Source organism: Triturus cristatus, chromosome 9, assembly GCF_964204655.1.
Source record: "Triturus cristatus chromosome 9, aTriCri1.1, whole genome shotgun sequence".
Classification (NCBI taxonomy): Eukaryota; Metazoa; Chordata; class Amphibia; order Caudata; family Salamandridae; genus Triturus; species Triturus cristatus.
In genome coordinates, this window is record NC_140592.1 from 855,207,158 (window position 1) to 855,222,233 (window position 15,076).

Below are 15,076 nucleotides of genomic sequence, written 5' to 3' on the forward strand. Positions count from 1 at the left end.
ATTCCGCCCTATACGTACACAGTCTGTCTGCTTACAGCGGGGTAGGCCCAGCGTCTCTCCCCTTACAATACTCTGCCAAAGATCAGAAATAGTCTCCGCACCGAGTGCAACTGTCCCATGCTGCTCCCCTCTGCAACCCTTGCCCTCTGCAGGCCCTAGGACCCCCCTAAGGCATCAACAAGTGGTGTACTTAACAATCACGCTGTCTGGTGTCCCATTGCGTCACAGGCCCGTGAAGTCCACATAATGATGCTCTTTCTACTCAATGTCACTTAGCTGGCCCATCGGGGGAGTCTCCTGACCTTCTCGCCGTTGGTAACTCGGACATTTGATAGCAAACTATTACTCGACTCAGAATATGTAGCATATATGACGAAATGGATTGTGTAATTCTTTGGGAGAAACAAGGGTACTGCATCCGAGCTAATAGTGTGGGACGCCTTCAAGGCCGCAGTGAGGGGGGAGACTCTTAGCTTTTCCCTATACCAACAGAGGAAGATAAAAGAGAAGATTAACGGGTGCGTTGGCCAGCTACGGGAGGCAGAGGAAGAACTTATTAGGGTAATCGGGGACCAACACAAAGGAGAAGAATGTCAGAGAAACATAGCAGTCGTGAGAACCAAGATCCATCAACATTATGGGCATGAGTTAGCTATTAAATATCAGCAACATCGAACTGATCTCTATGAATTTGGCGGGAATACCGGCAGATTATTAGCTAAACGGATACAGCAGAGAGCTGTTTCAAATAGGATCTGCCGAATAAAAGACCAAAGGGGTCAGATTCAGGATCTCCCAGCTAAAGTCTTGGAAGTATTTCAAGAATTTTATCAAGGGCTTTACTCTATTGAGGAATACAAAAGGATGGTTCATCACAAAGTGCACTCAGGCATATCAAAAGTTAAAATTAGAGATACATAAATCTCCTAGAAATGGGTACGCCATAGGGCAGGCAAGACGGGTCTATAAAAAGCTCTTAGACAACAAAAATCACAGCTGAGAAACGAGGCATGGACGGCACTGCATGAGTCGGCAATGTCGAGAGACGGGACGGACTACTGGAGGGCTGTAAAGACCCCTTTTTCGGATTGTGGGGACGCTCCATCCATTGAAATTGCAATAACGGAGGACCAATGGGTGGAGCATTTTGCCAACATCTTCAACAGTGGCCCGTTTATTGATATCGAAGGCAGTCGCCCAGAAAATGAAGACTTAGCACCAACCCCAACAATAATCGATCTCCAGGTCACTCTGGATGAAGTAAATTATGCGATAATGTTAAGTAAGGGAGGAAAGGCACCCGGCCCCAACAGGATTCCTGTAGACCTATATAAAAGCAATACAGCCCTATGTGGTCCACTTCCAACCCAGGTCATCACAGCCAGTTGTTCCTCTCGCTTAATAGCGACATGGACTGAGTCGATCTTAGTACCGATATTTAATAAAGGAAATCGTCAAGACCCTGCCTGCTATTGGCCGATATCCTTGTTAGACTCACTGGCGAAAGTTCTTGGGCGCATCGTACTTGAAAGATTGCAGGACTGGGCTGAGGTTAATAAGATTGTCAGAACTACAGTTCGGCTTCTGTAAGGGTCTAGGGACCGTAGAACAAAGCCTAAACCTAAAAGTCATTATAGGAAAGTATACTCTTATTAACAAAGTTAGGCTGTTCCTAGCCTCTGTCGATCTTACTGCAGCCTTTGACTGCGTGAAGCATTGCAAATTATGGAGGATCCTTCAGGATTTGGGAGTAGAACCCGATATTATCGTTTTCTTAAGACAATTGTATAGAGATGCAAAGGCCAGAGCACTATACGGTATTGATGGAGAATGTACAGCACCATTCCACATAAACAAGGGAGTAAGGCAAGGCTGTGTTTTGGCCCCTTTCCTTTTTAATCTTTACATAAATGGCTTAGGCAAAGCGCTGGTAAATACATGTCAAGATCTTCCTCAAATAAAAGGGCGGCCTATACCAGCATTACTTTACGCGGATGATGCCATGATAACTTCCCGTACCCAAGTAGGCCTACAAAGAATGTTAAATAGCTTTGCGGCATTTATGCACGACTTAGGGCTGAGGGTAAACACGACAAAAACCTTTGTAATGGGATGTGGTATTAGTAGCAATAAGTGTAAAGATATGTACATTGATAAACAATAAATAGATTTTACAAATAGTTTTAGCTACTTGGGTATTTTATTTGACCATAAAGCCACTTGGACTCGTGCGATCCAATCGAGAAAATTGGCATTTAGGAAAAACGCTGCGGCGCTTGTAAACTTCTCAAAAAAGCTAGGCAGGGGGCCTCCGTATGAGTTATTACAATTATATAGGGCAAAGAGCGTCCCAATGGCCATGTATGGAGCAGGAGTTTGGGGACATTCTGACCCCAAAGCTCTGCAAGTAACTGAAAATGTTTTTTATATTTCATATTGGAAGTCCCGGGCAGTACTTCCGCGTTTGTTTGCCATTCCGAATTGGGGTCCCATATTTGACAGATCTAATAAAGGTGGAGCCTATCCTGCTATGGCACAGGATATGGACATCTGTAGAAACTAATCTTAATCAGGACATTCTTACAGACATTCTCAAATCGGAAGGTGCTTTTAAAATTCCATGATTGAAGTATGTCCGTGATTTTATGTCTGACTTAGGCCATCCTGAGCTTTTTAGAGATCCGAATGAAATGAGCGGTTGGTCGAGGAAAATGTTGAAAGCGAAAGCCTTGATTTAATTGGAAACGCTCAGATTGTTGAAAGAAATATTCTTCCAATCCAACAATAGGCTTGAGTGGAGATGCAATGGATCTAAAAAGGGGTGAAAAAACAACAAAGCCTCGTTAACAAGCAAATGGTATTTTAAAGACCTGTGTGTGTGCCCGGGAAGCTGTCTCAATCCGGGCTGCCACACACAACGGGGGGGGGGGCTTAAGCCATTTGAGCCCTGTGGGAGTTGTGCGCCTGCCCCTGCGTCCAGGCACCCTCCTGCAGATGAGGTGCAGCATGGTGGGGGCTGATGGGCTGGGCAAAGAACTCTTTTTCCCTGCAGGTAGAAGGCCCCTCGGAGGCCCCCGCAGAGGCACAGTGTCAGAGTAGAAGCAACTGGCCAGGTACCCCGTTGGCCGGCTTCCTCTCCCAAAGGGCTGCCCACATACTGCAGAGTAAAGTCGGGTGCCAAGAAGCTGCGGTCCAGCTCCAGCTTTAAGGTCAGCTGCTTCCCGAAGGCGTCAAGCCGGTAGACAGTTTCCTGGGTTCGGGGGGCGGCGTGCAACCCTGGGATTCGTGTCACGACACCCGCACCGGGGATACAAGCTCTTTCTCCATGGTGCCCAGGGCGACATATAGGACAGGCAAAAATTCCAACACGGGTAGAAGGTGATGGCAGAAAGCACCCGTTGCAATCAGTGGTAGCACAGCCCTTTCACAAATAATAAACCAATGCAATACACCAGGATGACACTGAGGTGCAGGGAACATGGTACAAATGAAAACCTAGCCGGTTCCTGCTTTCACAGCACAAACAGACAGCACACCTTACTCACACAGAGACACAATCACCATAAACGGACACTTCAGCTGAGCGTGCGGGCCCGGCCGGCAGTCATTGGCCGAAGCCAGGCACAAACCTCCACTGTGGCCCTGGTTGGCTCGCTCCTGGCCCCCTCTTGCCATTACGGTAGGCCCCACCCGAGAACTGATGCCAGTCGCCGAAGAAACAAAAGATGCCCCGCTCGCTGCCGACCAGGTAAATCACCAGGATGACACTGAGGTGCAGGGCACAGAAGAGCACCAGCAGGCGACATGCCTTCTGCAGAGAGGTGCCGGCAGCAGCAGAGAAGTCCTTTATGCCAGCGGCAGCTGCGGAGACTCCGGGCGAGGTGGCCGCACCGACGGGTAGGGGAGTAAGCAGAGCTTATAAGCACGGCGTGGCTAAGTTAGCCCACTGCCTCGGGAAGCACATGAAGAATAAAGAGCGCAACTCTGGGAAGTTTGCTTTGGGATGGGAGGATTGGTAGGGAGGAGCGGGTAGGATTTCCAATCAGAAGCCAGTAAACAAGCTAGGAGCACACCCTCCTACGTCACGGGAAACACAGATGGCGTCAGCCTGTCCAGATAGGCAGTCCTAAAATTGGACAGGGTGGTAAAAAAAAAAGCCTGATTCCCAATCACGAGCCAGCGTTTAACATAAACGATGATGCAAGCCAATGGAAAAAGAGGGGTGGGGCTTCAAGTCCCCTTCTGAAAGTTTATCGATTACTATAGCTCTCGCAGAGCGAGCAACGCATGCGCGCTGCAACGCTAGGCGAGACCTAAAAAGAACAAATTGCTTGAAAAAGTGTAAGGATAAAACCCTCACCATGTCCTTTCCGTGCGTCGGACAGCCAGGAGCCGTCCGACGTCACGGGTGGCATGTGCGTTGGACGGCTCCCGGCCGTCCTAGCACCCTCCCATGGGGGAAGCGCTGGCGCTCCCCCCGTAGGCCACCCATCTACGTGCCCCCACCGGGGAAGACCTTCCCCTGCCTCCCCCCGCCCTCCCGTCCACGTCATCAATGACGCGCTGACGTCATTGAGGATTCCCAACGCGGTGGAAGCCATTTGCTTCCAGCGTGTTGGGACGAGAGGAGGTGAGTTTCTCCTCGGGGAAGGGGGGGATTTAATCAAAAGAGGCATCGGGGGAAAGTAAAGGGTTTTCCTTTCACCCGATGCCTCTTTTGTGCATTGGAATGCCCACTAGACGCCAGGGATTTTTTTTTTTTATTGATTACTGTTTGTGGGGAGCGGCCCCTTAGGCAAAGGTCGCTCCCCTCATGGGGGCAATGTTTTTTTGGGTTTGTCTGTCCCCCTGGGGGGGAGATTTCACCCACATTTTATTAAAAGCAGCCCACTGGACCACCAGGGAGTATTTTGTGGGGAGTGGCCCCTTGGGCAAGGGTCACTCCCCTTTGAGGGCTATGTTTTTGGCTGTCTGCCCCCATGGGGGGGGGGGGCCAGATCATGCCTTTAAAAAAAAATCTAGAGCCCACTAGGCCACCAGTGATTTTTAGGAGGGGAGAGTGACCCCTTGGGCAAGGGTCGCTCTCCTTTGGGGGTTGTGTAACACCATGCTTGGCCCACTAGACCACCAGGGATTTGTTTGTTGGGAGTGGCCCCTTGGGCAAGGGTCGCTCCCCTCATGAGGGCAATGTGTTTTGGCTTTGTCTGCCCCCCCCACCCCCTCCCCCCCGGGGGTAGAGTTCACCATTTTTTTAAAGTGGCCCACTGGACCACCAGGGAATACTTTGTGGGGAGTGGCCCCTTGGGCAAGGGTCTATCCCCTTTGGGGGCTATGTTTTTGGCTGTCTGCCCCCAAGGGGGAGGGCAGATTTTGCCTTTTTTTTAATCTAGGGCCCACTAGGCCACCAATGATTTTTTGGGGGGAGAGTGACCCCTTGGGCAAGGGTCGCTCTCCTTTGGGGGCTGTGTCTTTCCATGTTTGGGCCCACTAGACCACCAGGGATTTGTTTGTGGGGAGTGGCCCCTTGGGCAAGGGTCGCTCCCCTTTGGGGAACATTAATTTGGCCGTTTCTGCACCCCTGGGGGGCAGATCGGCATTTCTTTTTTGTATGGCCACTAGGCAACCATGGATTTATTTGTGGGGAGTGGCCCCTTGGGCAAGGGTCGCATTCATTTGGCCGTTTCTGCCTCCCTGAGGGGCAGACTGGCTGTTTTTTTTATTGTTTGTGTATGGCCACTATGCCACCAGGGTTATTATTATTTTTTTTTGTTGGGGAGCGGCCCCTTGGACAAGAGTCGCTCCCCTTTATGGGAGGATGATTGTGGCCATTTCTGTCCTATATAGCAGTATATATTTTAGGCCCATCTTCCCCCAAGGGGGGCAGAAGCCACTAGACAAACAGGGTTTTTTAAATTTTTGTGTTGGGGAGTGGCCTCAAGGGCAAGGGTTGCTCCCCTTTTATGGGGGTGAATATTTTATTTATACTGTTAGGCCCACCTACCCCTTAGCTTGGCTGGTGGATTGTGTGTGGACTGGTGCATAATTTGCATATGTGAATGTAATGTTTTTTTTCTCCTTTTTATTCTAGTGTAAAGCTTTTGATTCCTGTTTGCGGTTTCAGCAGCGGTTGTTCTGCAGTTTTGCGTATTTGCATTTTTTTGGTAAGAAAAACATTTCTGTTGTATTTACTCTAAATGAGTATTATTGTCATGCATGAATGAATTTTTTTGTTAGTGGTGTCATAATGGCAGCATATTTAGTTAGTGGTTTGAGCATGAAATTCTTTGCGATGTGTTTTGCATTGTCTTATGTGTAATTTTCTTTTCTTTTTCTTTTTAGTGGGATATTCTTGATCCTTACTGTGTCTGTGCAGAGGAGGTGGTGCAGAGGCTAGCTGCTTCTGGCAAGTGAGTGGTATAGTGTTGGAGTATATAGGTCTTTGTGATAAAGCTACATTTTGTTCATTTCTTTTTTTACAAAGGGTTTGTTGTTGACTTGTTTGACAAGTTACCTTTATTTGTAAGCATTATGGCTAGCTGTAGAATTACTGCTCAGCATGTGGTTGGTATGCTTCTTAAATCTTCCTCTAAGCAGGATTATGAGACTGACAGTGCGTCTGAGGGAGAGGAGGGAGGGGAAGATTCAGGCAGTGAGTTTTCTCTCCACATGGAATCATCGGATGATGAAGATACTCTCAGTGCGGATGAAGCTACTCTCAGTGCTGATGAAGTGCCTGTTTTAGAGGAGGACACTGATGTGCCGATGGTGCAAGAGGTATCTGGATTGCAGCCTGATGCTGCTAGGCTTCCTACTGGAAGTGCTAGACTCTAGGTTGATCCAAACATGGTGCAGCCGGTGCTGCCTGCCTTTAGTGGTGATGCAGGGTGTAGAGTGGATTGTGAATTTTTTTTGCCTATACAGTTTTTTTCAGTTGTTCATAGATGATGTATTTTTGGGTGAGATTGTTGAGCAGACTAATTTGCATGCTGAACAGTTTTTGAGGGACAACAATGCCAGACTTAGGCCCTGCTCTAGAGCTACCCCGTGGACTCCCACAAATCTGGATGAGATGAAGACGTTTTTGCTTCAGAGGGGACAGTGCAGTGCCTTGCGTAGTGAGGAACTGCTAGCTGTGAAATTTGTGGACAGGAGGGATGTGTACATGCTGACTACCATTCATGATGAGAGTATTTCATCTGTGACTGTTTGGGGTCAGCTTGGTGAAGTGTGCAAACCTGTGTGCATTGTAGACTACAATAAGCACATGGGTGGAGTCGATAGAGTAGATCAGAGGTTGGAACCTTAAACTGCTATTCGTAAGGCTTACATTTGGTATAAGAATTTGGCCATCCATCTCTAAAATTTAGCAACTTTCAATGCGTTTGTTGTGTACAAGGAGTGTTCTCCTGCGTCAAAGATGACTTTTGTTCAGTTTCAGGAGTCTGTGATAGGCCGCCTTGTTGTTGTGGAACAGGCAAGTGTTCCTAGAGTAGGAGTAGTGGAGGATGTGGCTAGATTGAAAGATTGCCACTTTCCTGATTTAATTCCTCCCATGCCCCAAAAAACACAATCCCTGTAAGAGATGTAGAGCCTGCTTGCGAAGAGGTGTGCGGAAGGAGAGTCGTATGCATTGTGCTGATTGTCCTTCTAATCCTGGGCTATGTGTGCCCACATGTTTCAGATTGTTTCACACTCAAAGGAGTTTATGGGACCAACCGTGAGTCTAATAGTGTACTGCCTGGTCTGTATGGTTTTATATAGTTGTTCAGTTATCACGTTTGGCAATAGAATGATGTCTTTAGTTACTGATGTTGTTTTTTGTATCTAGTTGCAATTGGTTTGTTTTCGTTCTTGTTTAAGAAAAGATTTATGATGATGTGCGTGGACTGGCGCTTGGCTGGCGGTGTGCGTGGACTGGTGCTTGGCTGGCGGTGAGTGGACTGGCGCTTGGCTGGCGGTGTGCGTGGATTGGCGCTTGGCTGGCGGTGTGCGTGGACTGGTGTTTGGCTGGCAGTGTGTGTGGATTGGCAAACGGCTGGCGGTGTGCGTGGACTGGTGTTTGGCTGGCGGTGTGCGTGGATTGGTGCTTGGCTGGCGGTGTGCATGGACTGGCGCTTGGCTGGCGGTGTGCATGGACTGGCGCTTGGCTGGCGGTGTGCATGGACTGGCGCTTGGCTGGCGGTGTGCGTGGACTGGCGCTTGGCTGGCAGTATGTGTGGACTGGCACTTGGCAGGCGGTGCGCGTGGACTGGCGCTTGGCTGGCGGTGTGCATGGACTGGCGCATGGCTGGCTGTGTGCGTGGATGGGCGTTTGGCTGGCGGTTGTCAGAGCTCAAGCCTCCTGTATTATTAAGTGGCCCCACTACAACTAGTTATAGAAATGTGCTTGCCCTGCAGTGAATACTGTCTCTTTTTAGAGATTCCCTTGCCATGCTGCTTTGAGAAAGCGAGGTTGTTTATACACGCTCCCTTAGGTTTTAAAAGCAGACCAACAGAAAACTGGTGCTTGGCTTTCGGAATTCGAACCCTGAACCACGTCTCCTTCCTGTTTCCTCCCAAGGACTTCCTGCTCAGCTGTCTCGAACTCTGTTCCTCTTGAGGTACTTGTTTATCCCTTTTTGCTGGTCGGTACGTTTCCCCACTTGAATATTATTTTGACCGATTCACGGTCCCGTTCCGGTATTAATCGCGGCCGCGTTTGATTTGTGCATTCACTACCGCGTTGTGTCGAAACACTTGCGGTCTCATTTGCGAAGTTTATTAATCGTGGCCGCGTATGACTGATAATCGCGGCCACGTTTGACTCCTGTACTCGCGACCGCGTTTTAAAAAAGAAAATACGCGGTCGCGTCTCACTTTTGTTTATGTGGCCACAGTAAAGTTTACTGACGCTTCCTTGTTTTGCTCGCGGTCGCGTTTCAAGAGAAATACGCGACCGCGTCCTCGTTTAATACTTAAAGGCCGCATTTTTTTTTAGCTTGATACGTTGCAGTGGATTGGGCAAACATTACAGGTACGTGAGTCTGGCAACAGAAAGCCAAGCCCACAAATTACTTTCCACCCGAGCGAAGATGAATCCAGAAGGAGAATGTTCTCCACTCAACCCCGCGTCCCAAGGGCCTACTTTGGAAGACCTCGCAGCAGCCATAGTTGACCTGCAGAGCGAAGTAGGGAGATTGAGAGTTGAGAACCAGTGCCTCCATACAGAATTAGCTCAAGCTAGTCTTCAGGCTTCGTTAGACAGTAGTGCAACAGAAATCTCTCAAAAGAATAAGAAACCTTATATTCAGCCAGCACGTTTCACAATACCCTCTTCCATCACAAGTCCAGTTTCCCCAACTACTGGTAATCTTCAACCTGTGCATGTGACAGTTCATACACCTAACCCTGTCCCCTTGGCCATGCCTGAACGGTTCAATGGAGATAGCTCCAAATACAGTGTGTTCATAAATCAGTGTCTTTTACATTTCATGTGTAAGGCCACGTCTTTCCCCGACGATGCATCCAAGGTAGCTTTCGTATTTTCTTATCTAAGTGGAAATGCTGCAAAATGGGCCATTCCTTTGGTAGAAAATAATGACCCTCTCCTGTATGACTTCCAGCAATTTAAAGAAAAGATGCGAAGTCTATTTGCAAAACATACCTTTGTTTGTGCCAGTGACAATGAATTACTGAACTTAAAACAGGGCTCTAAGGATCTTTTAACCTATCTCACTGAATTTAACAGGCTCGTAGTTGAAACCCAATGGCCAGAAGAAAAGAGAACCTCCTTATTTTATCATGGACTGAATGACGATCTAAAAGACCTTCTCTCAAATAGTAGATCCTCCTGAGGACTGTACTGCTTTTATTGATTTAGTAGTCAAATTAGACCATCGCCTAAATGAAAGAAAAGGTGAAAAATCCCGTAACACTCTATCTCGTTTTGTGCTAACTCAAGGAGATAAAAAAGAGAGTCGAGAAAATAAGGACATCAGTGAACCAATGCAAATAGGAGGACTAAGAGCTCCTTTGACCATTGAAGAAAAAGAAAAAAGTAGAAAGAACAATTTATGTTTATATTGTGGCAAAGGAGGACATTATGCTCGAGATTGTCCAGCCAAATCTCGTTCACTCCCTAAAACAATAGCCGGGAACCAAGGTCATGCATCTTCATCGGAAAACTAGACAACTTGAGGAAACACGAGACCGGTTCTTCAAGTTGTCCGTTCCTTGAGGTCTCTCAACATCTAGCTAAGATAGTGGCTCCTGTTGCAAAACATTTTACCCTGTCCGTGACTCTGATTATTTTGGGTCAGCGTAAAAAAGTAATCTCCATTCTTTTAGATTCTGGTGCTACTGGTAATTTTCTTGACATTCATTTAGCACATACGTTAGGCATTCCTTTCCTACGCAAATCTCATCCTGAACCAGTAAGAGCAGTAGATGGGAGTGAACTGTCCTCTGGCCTGATAACTTATCATACTCCTGATTTAACCCTAATATGCAGCAATGGTCATACAGAATCTCTTCAATTCGACCAAATAGATACACTTACTTTTGGAGCCATCTTAGGAGTTCCTTGGCTGCAAACTCACAATCCGCACATCGATTGGATTACACGCACAGTCACTCTGAAATCTTCCTATTGTTTGTTACACTGTTACAATGAAGCCAGTAGAGTAAACTATCCTTTGTGTTGTGCGCTGGATATGGTAGAAGAAACTATATAAATCCCTTCCATATATGAAGAATTTAAGAGTGTCTTTGATGAAGTCAGTGCCTCTACTCTTCCGCCGCATAGGAGTTACGACTGTCGGATTGATTTAATCCCCGGAGCCGAATTACCGGTTAGCAGAGTTTATGCTCTAACTGAATCTGAAACAGAGTATTTGCAAAAATATATAACCGAAATGTTAGAAAAAGGGTTCATTCGTCATTCTACATCCCCTGTATCTTCGCCTATTTTCTTCATTCCTAAAAGAGAAGGTGGTCTGCGTGCCTGTTTGGACTATCGTGCGTTGAATAAGGTTACTATCAAAAATAAATATCCTTTGCCTCTTATTCCAGTTTTGTTAGATCAGATACGTGGAGCCAAGATTTTCACCAAGTTGGATCTTAGAGGAGCCTATCATCTAATAAGAATAAAGGAAGGGGATGAATGGAAGACTGCTTTTCGAACTAAATTTGGACTCTATGAATATTGTGTTATGCCTTTTGGACTCTGTAATGCCCCTGCAGCTTTTCAATTCTTCATCAACGAGGTTCTGCGAGAATACCTGGATTTATTTGTGATTGTCTATATAGATATCATCTTGATTTATTCACAGAACGAAGAAGAGCATGTGGTTCATGTGAAGAAAATTTTACAACGACTGAAAGACAATCACTTGTTTGCTAAATTAGATAAGAGCACATTTCACACAACTAAAGTAGAGTTTTTAGGCTTTGTGATTTCCCCGGATGGATTCATATGGACCCCAAGAAAATAGAAGCCTTGATCAACTGGCCCAGTCCCACTTCGGTAAAAGAAGTGCAATCCTTTATAGGGTTTGCTCATTTTTACAGAAGATTTATTGACCATTTTTCTGACCTCATTTCACCAATTACTCGATTGCTCCGTAAAAATGTAGTTTTTAAGTGGTCACACGATGCAGAGCAGGCCTTTGTACGACTAAAGGCCAAATTCACTACCTCTGCTATACTTAGGCACGCAGACAACACTCAGCCGTTTTATGTAGAAGCGGATGCCTCCCAATTTGCAGTAGGAGGGGTTTTGTCACAACGCGATCAAGTGTCTGGCTGTCTCCATCCGGTGGCTTACTTCGCCAAAAAACTCCTTCCGGCTGAACAGAATTATACCATAGGAGAACGTGAGTTGCTGGCAATAAAGTTGGCCTTCCAAGAATGGAGACATTATTTATTAGGATCTCCTCACACCATCACTATCTATACGGATCATAAAAATCTACAATTCTTTAAGTCTGCCAGAGCATTAACACCCCAACAAATGAGATGGGTTCTATTCTTCAGTGAATATGACTTTATCATAACTTATCGACCTAGCGCTCAACAAGGTAAAGCTGACGCATTATCTAAAATAGGACAAGAAAAGAAAATCCATAAAAACACATTTCCTCTTATGGTACCATGTCATAAAATAATAGTGGTATGCGATCTAATAGAGAATCCATCTTCAACATTTCTTAATCAGTTAATACTGGCTTACTCGACTATCTCTGCCTCTGACTGGTTATCAATCCCAAAAAATACAATTGTAGAAGGACTGTATTATCGAGACGGAAGATTATCTATACCTACCATAGATTTACAACGACAAATTAATAAATGGTGTCATGACACTTCTCTAGCTGGACATCCAGGAGGGGAAAAAACAAGTCAAACATGTCAACATTGGTTTTGGTGGGAGGGGATGACTAAAGACATAATGACTTATGTTAAATCCTGTCCTATTTGTGCAAGACAGAAGACATCTCATTCAGCCCCTGCAGGATTATTACAACCCAGAGCCGTTCCTGAAGTACCATGGCACTCCATCAGTATGGACTTCATTACAGACCTCCCACAAACTCGAGGTTACAATACCATCCTTGTTGTGGTCGACATGTTTACCAAGATTGCTCACTTTATACCCTTAAAGAAATTGCCCTCCTCTAAAGAGTTGGTACAAGTATTCCTTGAATAGATAGTTCGGTTACATGGCCTCTCTTCTGTAATAATAACTGATAGGGGAGCCCAATTTGTGTCTCGAACCAATCAAACCCTTGAACAGTATCTGCGATGTCTGCTTGCCATCATCACTTCTGATTGGGTTCATGCTCTTCCACTGGCTGAATTTGCATACAATAATACCACACATTCTTCTACTGGTTTTTCTCCCTTTTTCCTTTTACAAGCTTATCACCCCCGTTTCTTATCCATCCCCTTACCTGTCCCATTAGTGGAGATCCCTGCAGTAAACGTTCATCATACAGTTCTTTTAGGTAATTGGAAGAAAGCGAAAGAGGAACTGTGTATAGCAAAAGAAGCCATGAAACAACAAGCAGACAAACACCGTAGTCCAGCCCCAGATTACAAAGTAGGGAATCAAGTTTGGCTTTCCACCAAGAATTTAAGATTAGAGGGCCCCAAAAAACTGCAACCCAGGTCCTTATACAATTTCTAAGGTTATCACCCCTGTCACCTTAAAACTCGAATTACCAGAAGAACTACGTATCCACCCTGTGTTCCACACCTCTTTGCTCAAAAAATAAATTCCATCCTCTGAACCTGAAGTACCCCCTCCCCCTGTCTTAGTAGAAGGAGAAAAAGAATACTAAGCGAGACGTATTCTTGATTCACGCAGATATAAAGGCAAACTTCAATATCTGATAGATTGGGTAGGTTATTCTCCTGAGGATAGATCATGGGAACCGGCAGAAAATGTACATGCACCAGTTCTTATACGTCGATTCCATGCTCTTCATCCATCCAAACCCCGTCCTGTAAATAGGCCTTTGGGTGGGAGAACTGTCAGAGCTCAAGCCTCCTGTATTATTAAATGGCCCCACTACAACTAGTTATAGAAATGTGCTTGCCCTGCAGTGAATACTGTCTCTTTTTAGAGATTCCCTTGCCATGCTGCTTTGAGAAAGCGAGTTTGTTTATACATGCTCCCTTTGGTTTTAAAAGCAGACCAACAGAAGAAACTGGTGCTTGGCTTTCGGATTTCGGACCCTGAACCACGCCTCCTTCCTGTTTCCTCCCAAGGACTTCCTGCTCTACGTTTCCCCACTTGAATATTGTTTTGACCGATTCACGGTCGCGTTCCGGTATCAGTCTCGGCCGCGTTTGATTTGTGCATTCACTACCGCATTGTGTCGAAACACTTGCGGTCTCATTCGCAAAGTTTATTAATCGCCGCTGCGTTTGACTGATAATCGCGGCCGCATTTGACTCCTGTACTCGAACGCGTTTCAAAAAAGAAAATACGCGGTCGCGTCTCTCTTTTGTTTATGTGGCCACAGTAAAGTTTACTGACGCTTCCTTGTTTTGCTCGCGGTCACGTTTCAAGAGAAATCCTCGTTTAATACTTGAAGGCCGCATTTTTTTTTTGCTTGATACGTTGCAGTGGCGACAACGCCAATAACCATTGAGTTTTGTGCCTTTTACTTCATATTCATTTCTTACGGGATTTAAAGATACACGCGATATTTTTTCCCTTGCAACTCTGCACCAAAATTCAGAGAAGCTGTTGAAGTTATTACGGACTTGGAACTTCTACACACGCGATTCCAGCAACTTAACTGAGAAGTTCAAACATATGATAAACACTGAACTGAGTGGCAAAGACATACCTGAATATTGAACCATTTCTTTTTTTTGGAACCTAAAGACATTGACTGTTGCTTCTCAGTCTCTCTCCGCTTTATCCTGGAGACGCAAGCTGGTGAGCGGAACCTTGGTTTCTGCAGGGCAGGCACATTATTAATTATTATTAAGTCAGTTACAATACAATAGATGGTATTTAGGGTAGTGATTCTTTGTTCTCACCCTCTCTTTTTAGGTCACCTTGCAAGACTTCTCCTGTAAACTCCTGGTGGAATTAACAAGAAGCAGTTTGTTCCGGATGTGTTCCCCTCTCTCCTTGGGTTAGTCTTTCTGTATGAGAGATATCTAGTTTCATGCAGAGGGCTATCTAGAGGAGCGTGAGGCAGTTTCTCTTCGTTCCTGTGGATTGGGTAAACATTACAGGTACGTGAGTCTGGCAACAGCGGTGTGTGAGTAGTGACTTGCTGCTGGTCACTACACACACTGCTAGCTAAACGCCACTCCACACAATCTGTAAGCTGGTGTGGTTGCTGTGTCAGGAATGTGGGCGTGTGAAAGTGATGGGCCCTTAATGGCGCTGTCTGCTGGTGTGAGTGTTGTAATGTGCTGGGCCCACGGCTGGCGGTGTGAATGATTTTGTATGTGTCACACGTATGAAAGGTGTATGAATGGCCTGTAAAGAGGTTGGTGCCTTGTCGTGACTTTACAGCTCACAAGCTGTGAGTCAATGGTTCAGTTTCTTGTCCTTTCAATTATTAACAGTGAA

General features: G+C 46.0%; 1 protein-coding gene across 1 annotated transcript in view; it reads right to left on the reverse strand.

The window, feature by feature from the left end:
- TRAF3 (TNF receptor associated factor 3) overlaps nucleotides 1-15,076 on the reverse strand; it is a 722,485-nt gene that overhangs the window by 639,423 nt on the left and 67,986 nt on the right. The gene's annotated exons all lie outside the window — the stretch shown is intronic.